The sequence below is a fragment of the Colobus angolensis genome, unplaced genomic scaffold (assembly GCF_000951035.1).
Source record: "Colobus angolensis palliatus isolate OR3802 unplaced genomic scaffold, Cang.pa_1.0 Scaffold89, whole genome shotgun sequence".
Classification (NCBI taxonomy): Eukaryota; Metazoa; Chordata; class Mammalia; order Primates; family Cercopithecidae; genus Colobus; species Colobus angolensis.
The window spans coordinates 2,422,831-2,437,282 of record NW_012122820.1 but is presented as its reverse complement, the minus strand read 5'-3'; the positions used below and the strand labels follow the sequence as shown (position 1 = coordinate 2,437,282).

At 48.9% G+C, this 14,452-nt stretch overlaps 2 protein-coding genes across 3 annotated transcripts in view; one reads left to right on the top strand and one right to left on the bottom strand.

Moving 5' to 3' along the window:
- WNT5B (wingless-type MMTV integration site family, member 5B) overlaps positions 1-8,308 on the bottom strand; it is a 77,436-nt gene extending 69,128 nt beyond the window's left edge. The window contains exon 1 of the mRNA XM_011931015.1: positions 8,126-8,308. The gene's annotated coding sequence lies outside the window, so the exon portion shown is untranslated. The remainder of the gene's footprint in view (positions 1-8,125) is intronic.
- Positions 1-14,452, top strand: part of FBXL14 (F-box and leucine-rich repeat protein 14) — a 30,372-nt gene that overhangs the window by 12,324 nt on the left and 3,596 nt on the right. The gene's annotated exons all lie outside the window — the stretch shown is intronic.

Here is a 14,452-nt window from a genome sequence, read left to right as displayed (position 1 = left end):
TCTCGATCTCCTGACCTCGTGATCCACCCGTCTCGGCCTCCCAAAGTGCTGGGATTACAGGCTTGAGCCACCGCGCCCGGCCACAAAAAGAATTTCTGAGCCAATATGGCCAGATTCCGTAGAAGGGCACAAGAGGAGAGAGGCTGAGGGCAGGAGAGGCCTTCGGGTCTTGCCCTCCTGGTACTCAACAGCCTGGCCTCAGGGAATCAAAGTGTGAGTGGGAAGGGCAGGTGTAGAAGTGGGAAAGAAGGTGGAGGCAGTTATTCCCTGCGGGTGCTTCCACCAAGCTGTATTGGCGAGAGGAGCCACAGCTTATAAACTCTGTAATACAGAGGTCATTTCTGCTTAGAGAATGAATAAAACAGGAAAAGTTTCAGGGACTTGGGGCCTATGCATGAGGCAAATTACATTCCTGGCACCATCTATGAAGGTCTTATGAAAGCAGAACATCTCCCTGGGCAACTTTTGGAAAGTAATAGCTGAAATATGCCATTCTTAGTGACGACACTGAAAGAATACAGATTCAGGGAAGACACCCCAAACAGAGAATACAGGTTATAAAGGAAAGAAAAGAAAACATGTATCAGCCCGCACAAAGCCAAGAAGGAGAAACCGGGGCTGGCTGAGGAGCCAGAATGAGAACTGAGTGAGGGGAATGTGTGAACACTGAGGACCAGCAGTTCCTAAAGCTGCTCCTTGGAAGAACTGGGAGACTGGGAGGGCTGCTCCTTGATTCACAGCCTCCAAGAACAGCTTTCCTAGACTTCGTTTTCTTTCTTCCTTTTTATTTTTTTTTTAGACAGAGTCACTCTGTTGCTCAGGCTGGAGTACAGTGGCGCAATCTCAGCTCACTGCAACTTCTGCTCCCTGGGTTCAAGCAATGCTCCTGCTTCAGCCTCCTGAGTAGCTGGGACTACAGGCACCTGCCACCATGCCCGGCTAATTTTTGTATTTGTAGTAGAGATGGGGTTTCACCATGTTGACCAGGCAGGTCTTGAACTCCTGACCTCAGGTGATCTGCCCGCCTCAGCCTCCCAAAGTGCTGGGATTACACACGTGAATCACCACGCCCGGCCCTGGGCTTCATTTTCAAGAAGGTAAGCCCTCTTTCTGTGGTTGCTGAATTTGACTTTAGACAAATCTCTTGCGAATGTGGCCACCAGGCTGGCGTGAGGGTGTTCCTGTGACTGAGACCTCTGAGGTGACAGTACTGCAAGCCTGAAAGTGTCCCACGCAGAGACACGTGGCTCTCACTCCAGCTCTGTGTGCACAGCAGTGAGGACCAACATTGTTGTAATCCATACCTGTTTTTGCCAGGAAGACAAGCTAGAGCAACAGTGTAGAGAGGACAAATAGGAAGAAGTGCTTCCGGGGCAGGCTGGCTCCGACATCCCTCACAGGGACCCTTCAGGCAGCAGTTACTCTACTGGTTTCAACGTTCTCCATCCAGCCTCAGCGACTCCGGTTTCTGTGCTCCATTTTGCAGAGGAAGGTATGGCTGAGGGCTCCAGTAATCCCAAGAAGATGCACGTTTCTGTTTTAGGTGACCTTCCCCAAACCCTCTTCCCAGGAGGCTCCCGTGGCTCAGTCTGCAAATCCACACAGCCCGGACACTGATTCGCAGGCTGACAGCCACTGCTGCGGCTTTCGTGACCTTCCTCTGTACTCTTTTAGCCCCTACCAGCACCCGCCCCCCCCACCCTAAAGGTGTCCATTTGCCCGTTAAAGGACTCCAGCATGGCCACTTCCCAGTTTCTGAATTTCCTATCGCCGTCTATGGAGACTGTCAAGACAGGTGGAGTGTTGCGGGCGGGGGATTCCAGGTGGCGTGGCCATACATAACAGCAAGGCCAGTTCTACGGCCATCTACACACCGAAGCAGGTATCAGCACCACCATGCAGTCCTTCCTGATTTGGGCTGCTTTCCATGTGATGCCTCAGAGATAAGGCCTCCCTGTGCCATTTTCGAGCCTGTTAGTTCCACTCCTGCATTCATTCCTACCTCGGTACCTGCCAGGAACTTGGAGAGAAACTAAGGAACTTGTGTGCAAGTGGCTGCAAACACCTTCCCACTCTTCCACTGGTGCCAAAAACAAGCCCGCTAATGCTAATCTGCCCCTCTCTTGCACTCAACAGCTTTTCTCCTCTAAGCCCCTGATAATGGTTTTACTAAAATCCCCTTTTGATGGGAAAAATTCCCAGCTGGACATTTCGGGCCCCGGCACAATATACAAGTCTGCAGGTCCCTTTCCCCACCTCACAAAGGCCTCTAATCAAGTGGAAAATGTGCTGGAGGCCAGAGGTTGGGGTCCGCAATTATTTTTTAAGGGATTACTAGAGAAGAATAGGGGGCAGCAAGGACCTCCCCCCCACTTTGTTTTCCATTCGGTCCTGCTTTTAGACACACTGAGCCAGGAGTAGCCATCCACTTCTCCAAGCACAAGAGCTTCATCTCTCTCTTCCCAGGTGGAAGGAGGTCATCTTTGAACACTATTGCTTCAAAAAGATGTAGGGAGTTTGGAAGCAATATGCGGGTCCTTTTCTGACCCCATTTAAGCCCTTATGTATAAAACCACTATTGAATGGGGTCCCGAGTGTGGAGAGAGCGCCCATTCATTAACCTCTAACCTCTGGTCTGTATTCAGAGGGGAGCGTTCGCTCTGTGTCCATACACTGCAAGACTGGAGGCATTAACTTGGGCATCCCAGGCTTTGGAGGGCAAGAGGTCACATTCCCAACCCTGCCAGAGCGCCTTCTTCCTAGTTATACACACTGACCCTTCCCTCGCCACTGAGCACATGTCCACGTTACTCCAAATGTTTAATCTTGGGGCAAAACATGGCTAAAAATACAAAGTGTTAACTATGTGTCTTGGTCTATTGGAACCTCAAATGTGAACTATGTGTATCCGTCTACTGGAACCTTCCTTTAAGAATGTACACTGCGGAAGGCGGTTTGTCTTCCTGCACATGGCAAAGGACCTTCTTTGAGGTCATCCATGCATGAGTGTTCATTAAGGATTAATCGATGAGGATGAACATTTCAAGCTGGCCCTGGGTTCTCATCGTTCTATTTCAGCATCTTGAGATTGCTCCTTCTAATCCCAGCTGGTTACTGATGTATGCAAATACCTAGTAAAAAGGACATGACTACAAATTCCTAAACTCACTGGAATGACCAAGGATTATACTGTTGAGCTCTGAGAGTTAAAAGTCAGCATACATTTCAAACTAAATACCAGCCTGAGTAATAATTTTCAGGTCCTTTCTTCAAAGTTCCTGAAATACTTTTGGTCAAAAACAAAAAATTGATAACTACATTTTTTTTTTTTTGGAAATGGAGTCTCACCCTGTCGCCGAGGCTGGAGTGCAATGGTGCGATCTCGGCCCAATGCAAACTCCCCCTCCCCTCCAGCGATTCTCCCGCCTCAGCCTCCCGAGTAGCTGGGATTACAGGTGCGCGCCACCATGCCCGGCCAGTTTTTGTGTTTTCGTAGAGACGGGGTTTCACCATGTTGACCATGGCTAGTCTTGAACTCCTGACCTCAGGTGACCTGCTCACCTCAGCCTCCCAAAGTGCTGGGATTACAGGTGTGAGCCACCGTACCTGGCCCAGATTGTTTTTTAAAACCTCTGGTTTTGTTTTCATCAGTATGATGCCTTATTGATATATTTTGCTTTATTGACATTTTTGATTTGCCCACAGAAGATCCCTAAACAATTGAGGACTGGATAGAGAGAAGCACAAATACTACACTGAAGATATTATATTTAATACTCAATACAAATATCATATTCTTATTTTATGTTGGCTTTCATACTTCTTTTGGGGAGTGTTACAGGAGGAGGGTCCATGTCATTTCCCTAAAGAAAGGAAGTAGAAGTGTGTTATCTGGAGCCCCCTCCCCAGATAACGACAGGCTTGCTGAGGCACACCTGCTGCTTGTCCCAAAAATGTTGTCACAGCTTTCTCCAGGAGTGAAAAAGCTTCACCCTACTTTAGATGAAGATGAGCACCTCTAGAAAGGTGAGCAACAAAGCACACAGTGGAATAAATATCTCTAAAGCAAAGCCCGCAGTGGTCTGACTCCTTAAATGAGGAGGGAACCGTGAGATAAGTCTGCGTTACAGGAGAGCTGCTCTGAAGCTGCCGCCTCTCATGGACACGCCCCTGAATCACTGCACAGATGCCTGTTTAGTTCTTTGCTTATCATCGTTATTTTAGTCTTCATCATCATTCTTCAGCTTCTCTGCCCTTTTAACATACCACGTTAGACAAACTATCCATTGTTTTATTTTATTTTAGAGATGGTGTCTTGCTCTGTCACCCAGGCTGGAGTGCGGTGGAGCAATCTTGGGTTACTGCAACCTCTACCTCCCAGGTTCAAGTGATTCTCCTGCCTCAGCCTCCCAAGTAGCTGGGATTACAGGCGCCTGCCATCATGCCCGGCTAATTTTTGTATTTTTAGTAGATATGGGGTTTTACTATGTTGACCAGACTGGCCTCGAACTCCTGACCTCAGGTGATCCACCCACCTCGGCCTCCCAAAGTGCTGGGATTACAGGTGTGAATCACCATGCCCAACCAATATCCATTGTTTTAAAAGTCACTCTTCCTACTAGAAGAGCAAAACAGCATTTTAGAAACAATAATTTGATAAAATAGTAGCAGCAATGCATCTCAGGTCTTTCAGGGTCATTGAAAATGTTAGTACGGTGGAATGTAATCATCTTTCAGACTGTCTATTAGAGGTAGCTAAATAATTCAAAAAACAAGATGAACATAATTAGAATTAAGTATAAAATATGTGCTTCCCCGTTAAAGAAAATTTTATTCAGTGTCTAAAAACAGAAGGAAGTTATATCTCAATGATGAAATGCTATCAGTCTAAAGTTCATTGTGTCAAACTGGCATACCTAAAATAGGTGGGGAATGCCCCAAATCCACGGAGAAAAGAAGTATCAGCCTCTCCCAGTCACAGTAGGTGGGGGAACTACAGGGGGCAATGCAGCCGTGCTTCTCTGCAGTGTTTTTGTTAGCTCATCTGTTTATGTTTGTGATATCCAAGAGCGTATCTACACTGAAATCCTGCTCAAATATCTTTAGCCTTTGTTGTATTGCTTCCGATTTCTAAGTGATCCCAGTTCACTCTTTTCCTGTCATTTTTGGGGCATATTTATCTGTTTCACCTGCCATCTCTATGCCTGGTCTCCTGAAGTCAGCATCTGCAGACCCTGCTTGGGGTGATCTCTGCACTCCTGCGGTGAGCTCCCTGCTCACCCTGCCCTGCCCTCAAACCCCTCTCGGGCATCTCCCGGCAGCCATGAATGCTCCAAAACCATTCTACTCTGCACTCTGTTTCCTCCAGGCTGGGGGCAGGGGCAGGGGCGTGATAATGGCCATCACTGTATTTGACTGGCAGTCTCCACACTGCAGGGTTAAAAAATCATTTTTATTAAAATATGCCTGCCTATTTAAGCCTGCTCTTTAAAATAATACGTAAGTCCTTTTTTTTTTTAATCCTTATTTAAAATTCCCCCAGAATAGGACAACTAGATGACAAGGCAAAGAGGAGCTCTTGAATCTTCACCTAACCCCACTGCCCTCCCCCGAGGAGGGGCTGCATCCTCTGGCCCGAACTCCAGAGTTCCAACAGCAATGAGGTGGCAAGCGCCCCACACTCAGCGCTGCTAGGAGACGCTTGCTCTTGATTTGTATACGATCTTGAAATGAAGCATTTGTCCACACAGGGCAGAGGCCTCCAGAGGGCCTGTGGTAAGCAGGCAGCATCAAGATTCTCTCTTCCCTGGCCTCCTGCTTAAGCATTGCTAGAAGTTTCTCCCTGGGAAGGATGAGGAGTTTATCCAGGCAGTGCTGACAGCCAACGGCAGGACTGATAAAGCCTGTGGCTGGCTTTATCAGTGACACAGCTAAGACGACTTTAAGAGCCCATAAAAATGCTAACAAATATTCCTGCTGGCCAACACACTGCAACAGTTTCACAATCACAAAATCCTGCCGGTTTATTGGGATTAATTACTAACTAATAGTTAAAATGCTAAAGTTTATGAATGACTTTTAAAAAATACAAATTAGTGTGGATTCAGGGCTATCTTTCACTTAGTAAATATTTATTTGGCAGCTTTTACAGGCCGAGTCCCACGCCAAGGGCTGGGACGACAGAGCACCATCTCCCGCTTACTCGTATGGAGGTCTGCTTTCTTGAGTGGGAGAGAAAGAAGTGGGGTTTTACTGGGAACTGCGCCCAACCCACAGCCTGATTTATCTGTACCGCAGCCTGCAATCTAGATATGCCCCATGGGAGTGCGTCTCGTGTATTTTAGGGGGAAAATAGTTGGGAATTGCTGCTTTACAGAGCTGGGCTTCAGATTCTTGGCGCAGAAGGGAGCCAGCCAGTCCAGATAAGGAGCGGGAACTGAGATTAACATGTATTCAAGACAGAATTCCTTCTCAGTCCCCGAGCAGTAGCTCTAGAGGGTGACAGCCTCTGCATTGCTGCCCTCGTGGTCTCTCCCCGCCTTCTTGAAGCTACCCTTGATGTCAGTTTCAACCTGATTTTACTGGTACAGAAATATGGAGGAGTGAGGGGCCAGCCCAGCGCTCAGTGAGCCACACTGCCCGCCCCCGCGCTGCACCCCACCATGGGCACTGCCACCCTGCCTTCTGCCCTGGTTGGTTTATCCCGTACAGACCTTATCAGCGTAGCTAAAACTAAATCAGCATAGCTAAAACGTTATATCCAGCTAAAAACTCTCCCAGGAAGGCCAAACCAAACCAGGTCCTTGATTTAAATGACAATTTGAATCACTCCCTGCTTCTTCTGCCATAATTTTGTTTTATTAGATAAAGCGTTTGTGAGAAGAAAAGGAAATATTTAAGGCTTCCTCCCGCTGTCCAAGGCTAGTTAAGTGTAAACAGAAAAAACCTGTTGGGCTGTGCTGAGGCATCGCATGCAATTTGTCATGTGCACCTCCATGAGGACAAAAACACACATGCAGGCAGGCTTCATCAGCAAGAGAAGTGCCTCTGAGCATCTCCTCAGGACAGGACCTTTCTACTGAAGACCCTGCAGAGGGAGGAAGGTCAGAGTTCATGCCAAACCTGACCCCAGGATCCAGGCAAAGACAGTTCCCTAAGGACACTACCACAGAGACAGTGACCCTCTCATGACGCTTCCTCAAACACGGTCGCACACACTCCACACTATTTTCCTACCGAGAAGCCACCAGGTGCCTTCCTAAGCTCCCACACCTGTCGGCTGCAGTTCGTGACCCACAGCACGGGCAGAAGCCCACAGCAACCTCCTGCGGCCAGGATCCCAGTGTGCTTGGAGCCGGAGAGGGCTGATTCGGAGGATCCCAGAGGCCTGCAGGGGCTTCAGACAGGAGATTCCAAGGGGGAGTAGAGCGTGAGCACAGGATTAGCACTGACCAATGAGGAAGAGGGCGTCTTCCCCACGCGATCCTGAGCCAGTGTCAGTGTCTGCTCAAAGAACCATTAACCCCAGGGATGCAAAAGATCGACTACTGATGGCTGCAATATGGACTATTCAAAACCAGATAGAGCGGCCCACAGATAAGACAGACAGATAAACTTAGATGGATAAGATAGATTACATAGATAGAGATAGATAGATTAGACAGACATAAATACTTTCTTTTTGTTCCACTCTTAATCATCCAAACTACTTTTATCTCAAAGTGAAATAAAGCAAACCCAGTGAGCAAAGGAGGATGGAGCTGTAGGGGATCTTTATTTTTATTTAAATAGAAGTTTTTTCTCCCTTGGGGTTTTGTTTATCTGTCCATACACATCCACAGAAAAATATTATTCTTAGAGTCCTGAGGCCGTTCACATTTGTTTGCACAGACTTTAAAGGGCAAATAAAAGACAAGCAGAGAGATTTTTCAGACATACTGTTGCACTTAGATGATGTGATTAGATCCCTCCATTTAGTTCAGGAGCCATTTGTTCATTCATTACTGGATAAAAAGTGCTTTCAAAATATTCTACTAAATTTATCAAAGATAATTAAAAAAAAAAACTCCTAACTTTTCAAATAAACTCATACCAAATCCTTTCCAATAGCCACACTAATACTCACATGACACTGAAATGACCCTCAGGACACCACGGGCTGTGACCCGAGTAAGTCTCCAGAGTAAGGCAGGATTCTGCTGGCATGGCCCACTCCCACAGCCTCCTGCCCACATCCAGTTATTCAAGCAGGCACGAGGCAGGACTGCAAAGCTTCCTGAGGTTTTTGAACACTGATGATCTGAGGCATCTGAGAACTTGAATTTCAGATCCCTCAAAAGAAGGTTCTGCAAACTTTCTGGCTACTTAGCAGGGTGGCCTTTACCAGCTTTCAGTTGCTATCCTTGTCCCTGCCTCCTGAGGCGTCTCCGCTGCCACCAGCCTCCCCCACCCCAGCTTCCATCCACACCCCTGCCACCAGCCTCCCCTCATACCAGCCTCCATCTGTACTGCTGCCACCAGCCTCCCCTTACTCCGGCCTCCACCCACATCGCTGCCACCAGCCTCCTCTCACCCTAGCTTCCACCCACATCGCTGCCACCAGCCTTCCCTTACTCCAGCCTCCACCAGCCTCCTCTCACCCTAGCCTCCACCCAGACCGCTGCCACCAGCCTCCCCTCACCCCAGCCTCCACTCACACTGCTGCCACCAGCCTCCTCTCACCCCAGCCTCCATTTACACGGCTGTTCCTCCAGGTATGCTCTCTGGATGACCCACAGGAGAATCACTTGGATGCTGGCCAAAACTGCATTTTTCAGGGGGCAGGTTTCATCATCCCTGTATTCTATCCCCAGAGAGTTCATCCTAAAAATGTCATAGGATTGTATGACTATCTTGTTTCAAAGTCCACTAACTTCCTGTTTCATAAAGAACAAAGTCCCAACCCCATTACAGTGGTCCCAATTACACCCCAAGCTACATCTCCTGCCAGTTCTCATCCTCCTGAATCGCAGCCTCTTATTCTGGTCACACATAACTATTTCACTCCTTTTTTTTTTTAAGATGGAGTTTCGCTCTTGTTGCCCAGGCTGGAGCGCAATGGTGCATCTCAGCTCACCACAACTTCCGCTTCCCAGGTTCAAGTGATTCTCCTGCCTCAGCTTCCCAAGTAGCATGCGCCGAGTAGCATAGAGTACAGCCATGCGCCACCACACCAGCTAATTTTGTATTTGTAGTAGAGACGAGGTTTCTCCATCTTGGTCAGGCTGGTCTCAAACTCTTGACCTCAGGTGATTCACCCGCCTTGGCCTCCCAAAATGTTGGGGTTACAGGCGTGAGCCACTGTGCCTGGCCTCATTTCATTCTTTTGTGCATTTATGTATGTTGTACCCATGGACCTACAACGGTCTTCCCTCCCTGTCTGACTGGAGAACACTCCCTCATCCTTTAAGTCCTGGCTTGAACACTGTGCAGCCTTCCATCGCCACCTCTGTGCCCCTCAGCTGCCTGACGCTCTGGTATTGGCCCTTCTGGCCCCAAAGTGTTACATCCTAATTACATCACTGCTCTCCCTAGAAGGACCCCTAGTGGTGCGTGGCTGGGGTGGCTTTCAGCTGACAAGGTTGAACGTATGTGCTGTGCTTCCACGAGGCACCCTGTCCTGTGACAGGGCTGAGGATACAGCGAAGAACAGACCTTGGTTCCAGCCTAACAAAGCTTACAGTCTTGTGGAGAAGACAGACAAGAAATGTAACAGCAGGGCACGGTGGCTCACGCCTGTAATCGCAGCACTTTGGGAGGCTGAGCTGGGCAGATCATGGGGTCAGGAGATCGAGACCATCCTGGCTAACATGGTGAAACCCCATCTCTACTAAAAATACAAAAAAATTAGCCGGGCGAGGTGGTGGGTGCCTGTAGTCCCAGCTACTGGGGAGGCTGAGGCAAGAGAATGGCGTGAACCCGGGAGGCGGAGCTTGCCGTGAGCCGAGATCGCGCCACTGCACTCCAGCCTGGGCGACAGAGCAAGACTCCGTCTCAAAAAAGAAAAAAAAAAAAAAGAAATGTAACACTAGATACTAATGTAACCCAAATCAGGAGGCCCTGCCTTGTCCAGGGGTCAGAGAACACCTCCCAGATAGTGCCGGCGTTTACCTTTGCATTTCTAGCGCTGTGCCTTGTACTCTGGAAGGCTCTGAGTCAGTTTTCTTAGGTGAAGTGTCACTCAAATGCTAAAGACCCTCAAATATTCAGCCCAGACCTCTGGACCCACAGACTCAACTATAAGACATCTCTACGAGTGTATCCCACAGACATAGGAGCCCAAAATTAAACATATTTCCTCCTAAATCACTCTACTTGCCCAGATTTACAGCCTCCATAAAAGGCACTGCCTGGATGACCACACAATCAGCCTGGAAGTTATGAATAACTCTTCTCTCTCCTATCACACCCTGCGCCCAAAGGGTTGTCCCAGCTCTGTGGATTCTGCCTGCTGGATTCTGACTGCATTATCTCCTCTCCACCCCTCCCTCCGCCGCCACTGCCCTCAGTCAGTCCTCCTCATTTCTCATTTTGACCCAGGTCCCAAGAGTGATTTTTCTAATGTACAAATCTGATTCTATCACTTCCTGGTCACAATCTCCAGTTGCCAATAGGTTAAAATCTAAATTCTGCTGCATGCTGTCCGGGACCCTCGATAACCTGGCCCTGTCTTCCTCTCCATTGCCACCCCCCGCTCCATCCCCTACACTGAGCCCTGCGGTCACCGTTCCTCCAATGATAGACCACGGCCTCTCTGGGAATGGGGGGGGCGGGCCCTGGCCCTGGTGGTCTAGTAGTATATGGACTCAGACCTAAGGACTAGGGTGCCTGGGGCATCTTAGTTGGTAACAAAAAAAGCCAAATCAAAATGCTCTTGTGTTGAAAGGGGCACATGATTGGCACTAACACACAGCCTGTGTCCGGTTGCAAATGTACAGCAGGAAACTCTCGGGAGCCAACAAATGTTCTGTATTGTGACTGTGGTGCTGATTTCATGGGGGTATGCATCTGTCAAAACTCACCATACTGTGCACTTTATTTATTTATTTATTTATGAGACGGAGTCTCGCTCTTGCTGTCCAGGCTGGAGTGCAGTGGCGCGATCTCGGCTCACTGCAACCTCCCCCTCCCTGGTTCAAGCGATTCTCCTGCCTCAGCCTCCAGAGTAGCTGGGATTACAGGTGCCCGCCACCAGGCCCAGCTAAGTTTTGTATTTTCAGTAGAGACAGGGTCTGGCCATGTTGGCCAGGCTGGTCTTGAACTCCTGACCTCGGGTGATCCACCCGCCTCGGCCTCTCAAAGTACTGGGATTACAGGCGTGAGCCACCGCTCCTGGACATACTGTGCACTTTAAATGAGTGCAGTTTGTTGTACATAAATTACGCCTCATACAGGTATTTAGAAAGTTCCCTCGATCAACACTAGCTTGCATGAATTGTCATACTCTCACTTAAAATGCTCTATCCTCGCCTATCTGCATGTAAATCCTACTTTTTTCTTCACTGTCCCCCAAAGCCTTTCCTGACTCCCCCACACAAACGCGACTGCCACTTCTCTTGTTGCTCATCGTTTCAGTCACCCCTCCCCATCCTTGGTGGTGAAGCCTCCTAATTCCCTCAGTGGGAATTTGTAGTTAAGGAACTTAACAATTCATAGAAATAACAGGCTTGGGGGGTGGGGTCTCCAGGAACTAGAGCACAGCACTGTCTTCATTCTGGTACTCCCTGCACCTAGGGAAGTGCTGGGTATATAATAGGTGTTCAGTCAATATTTGAGGAACAAGGAGATGGGAAGATCTGGAGTTGATACACTCAGTACATAAGGCTCAGCTGATTCTTACTTGAGGAAGACAGATGGAGCTATTAGTAGTGACTTCAAATGGGATAGGGACAATCTTGCAGAGACCTTGCTAGTGAGAAATCGATGACAACCCCAGCCTCTGTTAAAAAGTCACTCTAGGCCGGGCGCGGTGGCTCAAGCCTGTAATCCCAGCACTTTGGGAAGCCGAGATGGGTGGATGATGAGGTCAGGAGATCGAGACCATCCTGGCTAACACAGTGAAACCCCATCTCTACTAAAAATACAAAAAACTAGCCAGGCGAGGTGGCGGGCGCCTGTAGTCCCAGCTACTCCGGAGGCTGAGGCAGAAGAATGGCGTAAACCCGGGAGGCGGAGCTTGCAGTGAGCTGAGATCTGGCCACTGCACTCCAGCCCGGGCAACAGAGCAAGACTCCGTCTCAAAACAAAACAAAACAAAACAAAACAAAACAAAAGTCACTCTTTGATAACTGCTGTGTCTCTGTCCCAAGGTAATCATTTTAAAGTCAAATAAACAACATGTATGATTAGGATATTTCAAGTCTCTTTTTCAAAAGCACTATCTCTGTTTATGAAACTGATGAGGTGTGTTGCTTAAGCTTTGCTAACTAAGAAAATAGTGTTTTACACCGGCTGGGCACGGTGGCTCGCGCCTGTAATCCCAGCACTTTGGGAGGCCAAGGTGGGCAGATCACCTGAGGTCAGGAGTTCGAGACCAGCCTGACCAACATGGAGAAACCCCGTCTCCACTAAAAATACAAAATTAGCCGGGCACGGTGGCACATGCCTGTAATCCCAGATACTCTGGAGGCTGAGGCAGGAGAATTGCTTGAACCTGGCAGGCGGAGGTTGCTGTGAGTCAAGATCGCACCACTGCACTCCAGCCTGGGCAACGAGAACAGAAACTCCGTCTCAAACAAACAAACAAAACCACCAAAAAAAAAAAAGTATTTTACACCTATTGCCATGCAATAGCATGCCTTTGATACATGAGTATATGTATAAATTATAAGATAGACACAAGATTCTAAACTAGTGGCTGAAGGACCATGCAATCAGGCAGTCATAACAATGACCGATTATTAGTGATAAACACATGCCACACAGAGAAAGGACTATGGACAAGAATGGCCTATTTAACCTGCCACTGTCCTGCAGGAACCACTCACCTGGAGCAGCAGCAGACAAGGGTAGATGGAGCTGCATTATACGGCGACACTGGGTGACTTGGTCCACACCATCACTGCTCCTCCCATCATTACCACACCACCTGGGAGGACCACCAAAGGGGAGAAGATCAAGAGAGACCGAGGAGAATTGCTACCGCTTGGTCTCGATGATCACGGCATCAAAGATTCATTCACTGACTCTCCAGTGTATGCTCTGACTAAAACGGGAAAAAGCGATCGAGACACTTGCGTTCTGTTCTGCTTTGCTCACTTAGTCCTTAACTTGACTGCCCTTCCCCTGCCTCACTTTTTTCACTTGCAAAACCAGACAAAATGCTAGACATTCTACTCACCACTAGACCCAGGAAAGCCTACCGGGAATCATCACACGGCGTGAAATCAGCTCCAGCTCAGCAGGCAGGTATTGCAGGCGGAGCACACAGCCGTGCCCACCCACGTCTCCCACCTTCACCCTTCAGGCACAAGACCCCACCTTCTGACCACCAGCTCCTGCATGTTTTCGCGGAGCCCTCTTGCCCACCCTGGTAGGAAGGAGATACCAGGGATGAGTGTTCCCTGTGACAGCCAGGGACAGGCAGGAGCTGTTGTATAGGGACACATGTTCTACCCTGGCTGACTTCCCCAGCAGGTTTGGCTCCAATGACCACAGCCATACCTGGAGTGATAACCCTCTCCTGATTGGCTGTCTCCCCTTCCTTCTCTCACTTGCCCACTCTCTCATCAGTAGCTCCTTCATGTCGCAAGTAATCTACTGGCCCTCGAGTCACTGTTTCAGGGTGGGCTTCTGGAGGAACACAAACGAGGACAACAGGTCTTCTCTGGACGGGACCCCACACTAGACAAAGCTGGGCAGGGCTTAGACCAGAGGGGAAAAAATTCAACTTCTAACATGCAACAACAGCCAAACTGGTTCTCTTAGAAAAAGTCTGAACCTCAAAAAAGCATCCTTCTTGTCTGGAAAGCTTCCTTGCAAAGGAGGTCAGTGGGTCTGAGGGAAGCAGTGCAGCTCTCAAGGGGCATGCTGGCTCTGCAGTGGGCATGTGGTGTGCCCTGCCCTCCCTTGGCTCTGTGTGAGCCTCCTTTCCTTTGCACAGGGGACTGTGGGTGAGTGGTACAGCCTTCAACAAAAGTGGCTCTGCTCTTTGGCAGTGATCTTTTCTGCGGAACAGCATAAAATGAGCATTAAGGCCGGGCGCAGTGGCTCAAGCCTGTAATCCCAGCCCTTTGGGAGGCCCAGGCGGGCAGATCACGAGGTCAGGAGATCGAGACCACCCTGGCTAACACAGTGAAACCCCATCTCTACTAAAAATACAAAAAATTAACCGGGGGCGGTGGCAGCACCTGTAGTCCCAGCTACTCAGGAGGCTGAGGCAGGAGAATGGCGTGAACCCGGGAGGCGGAGGTTG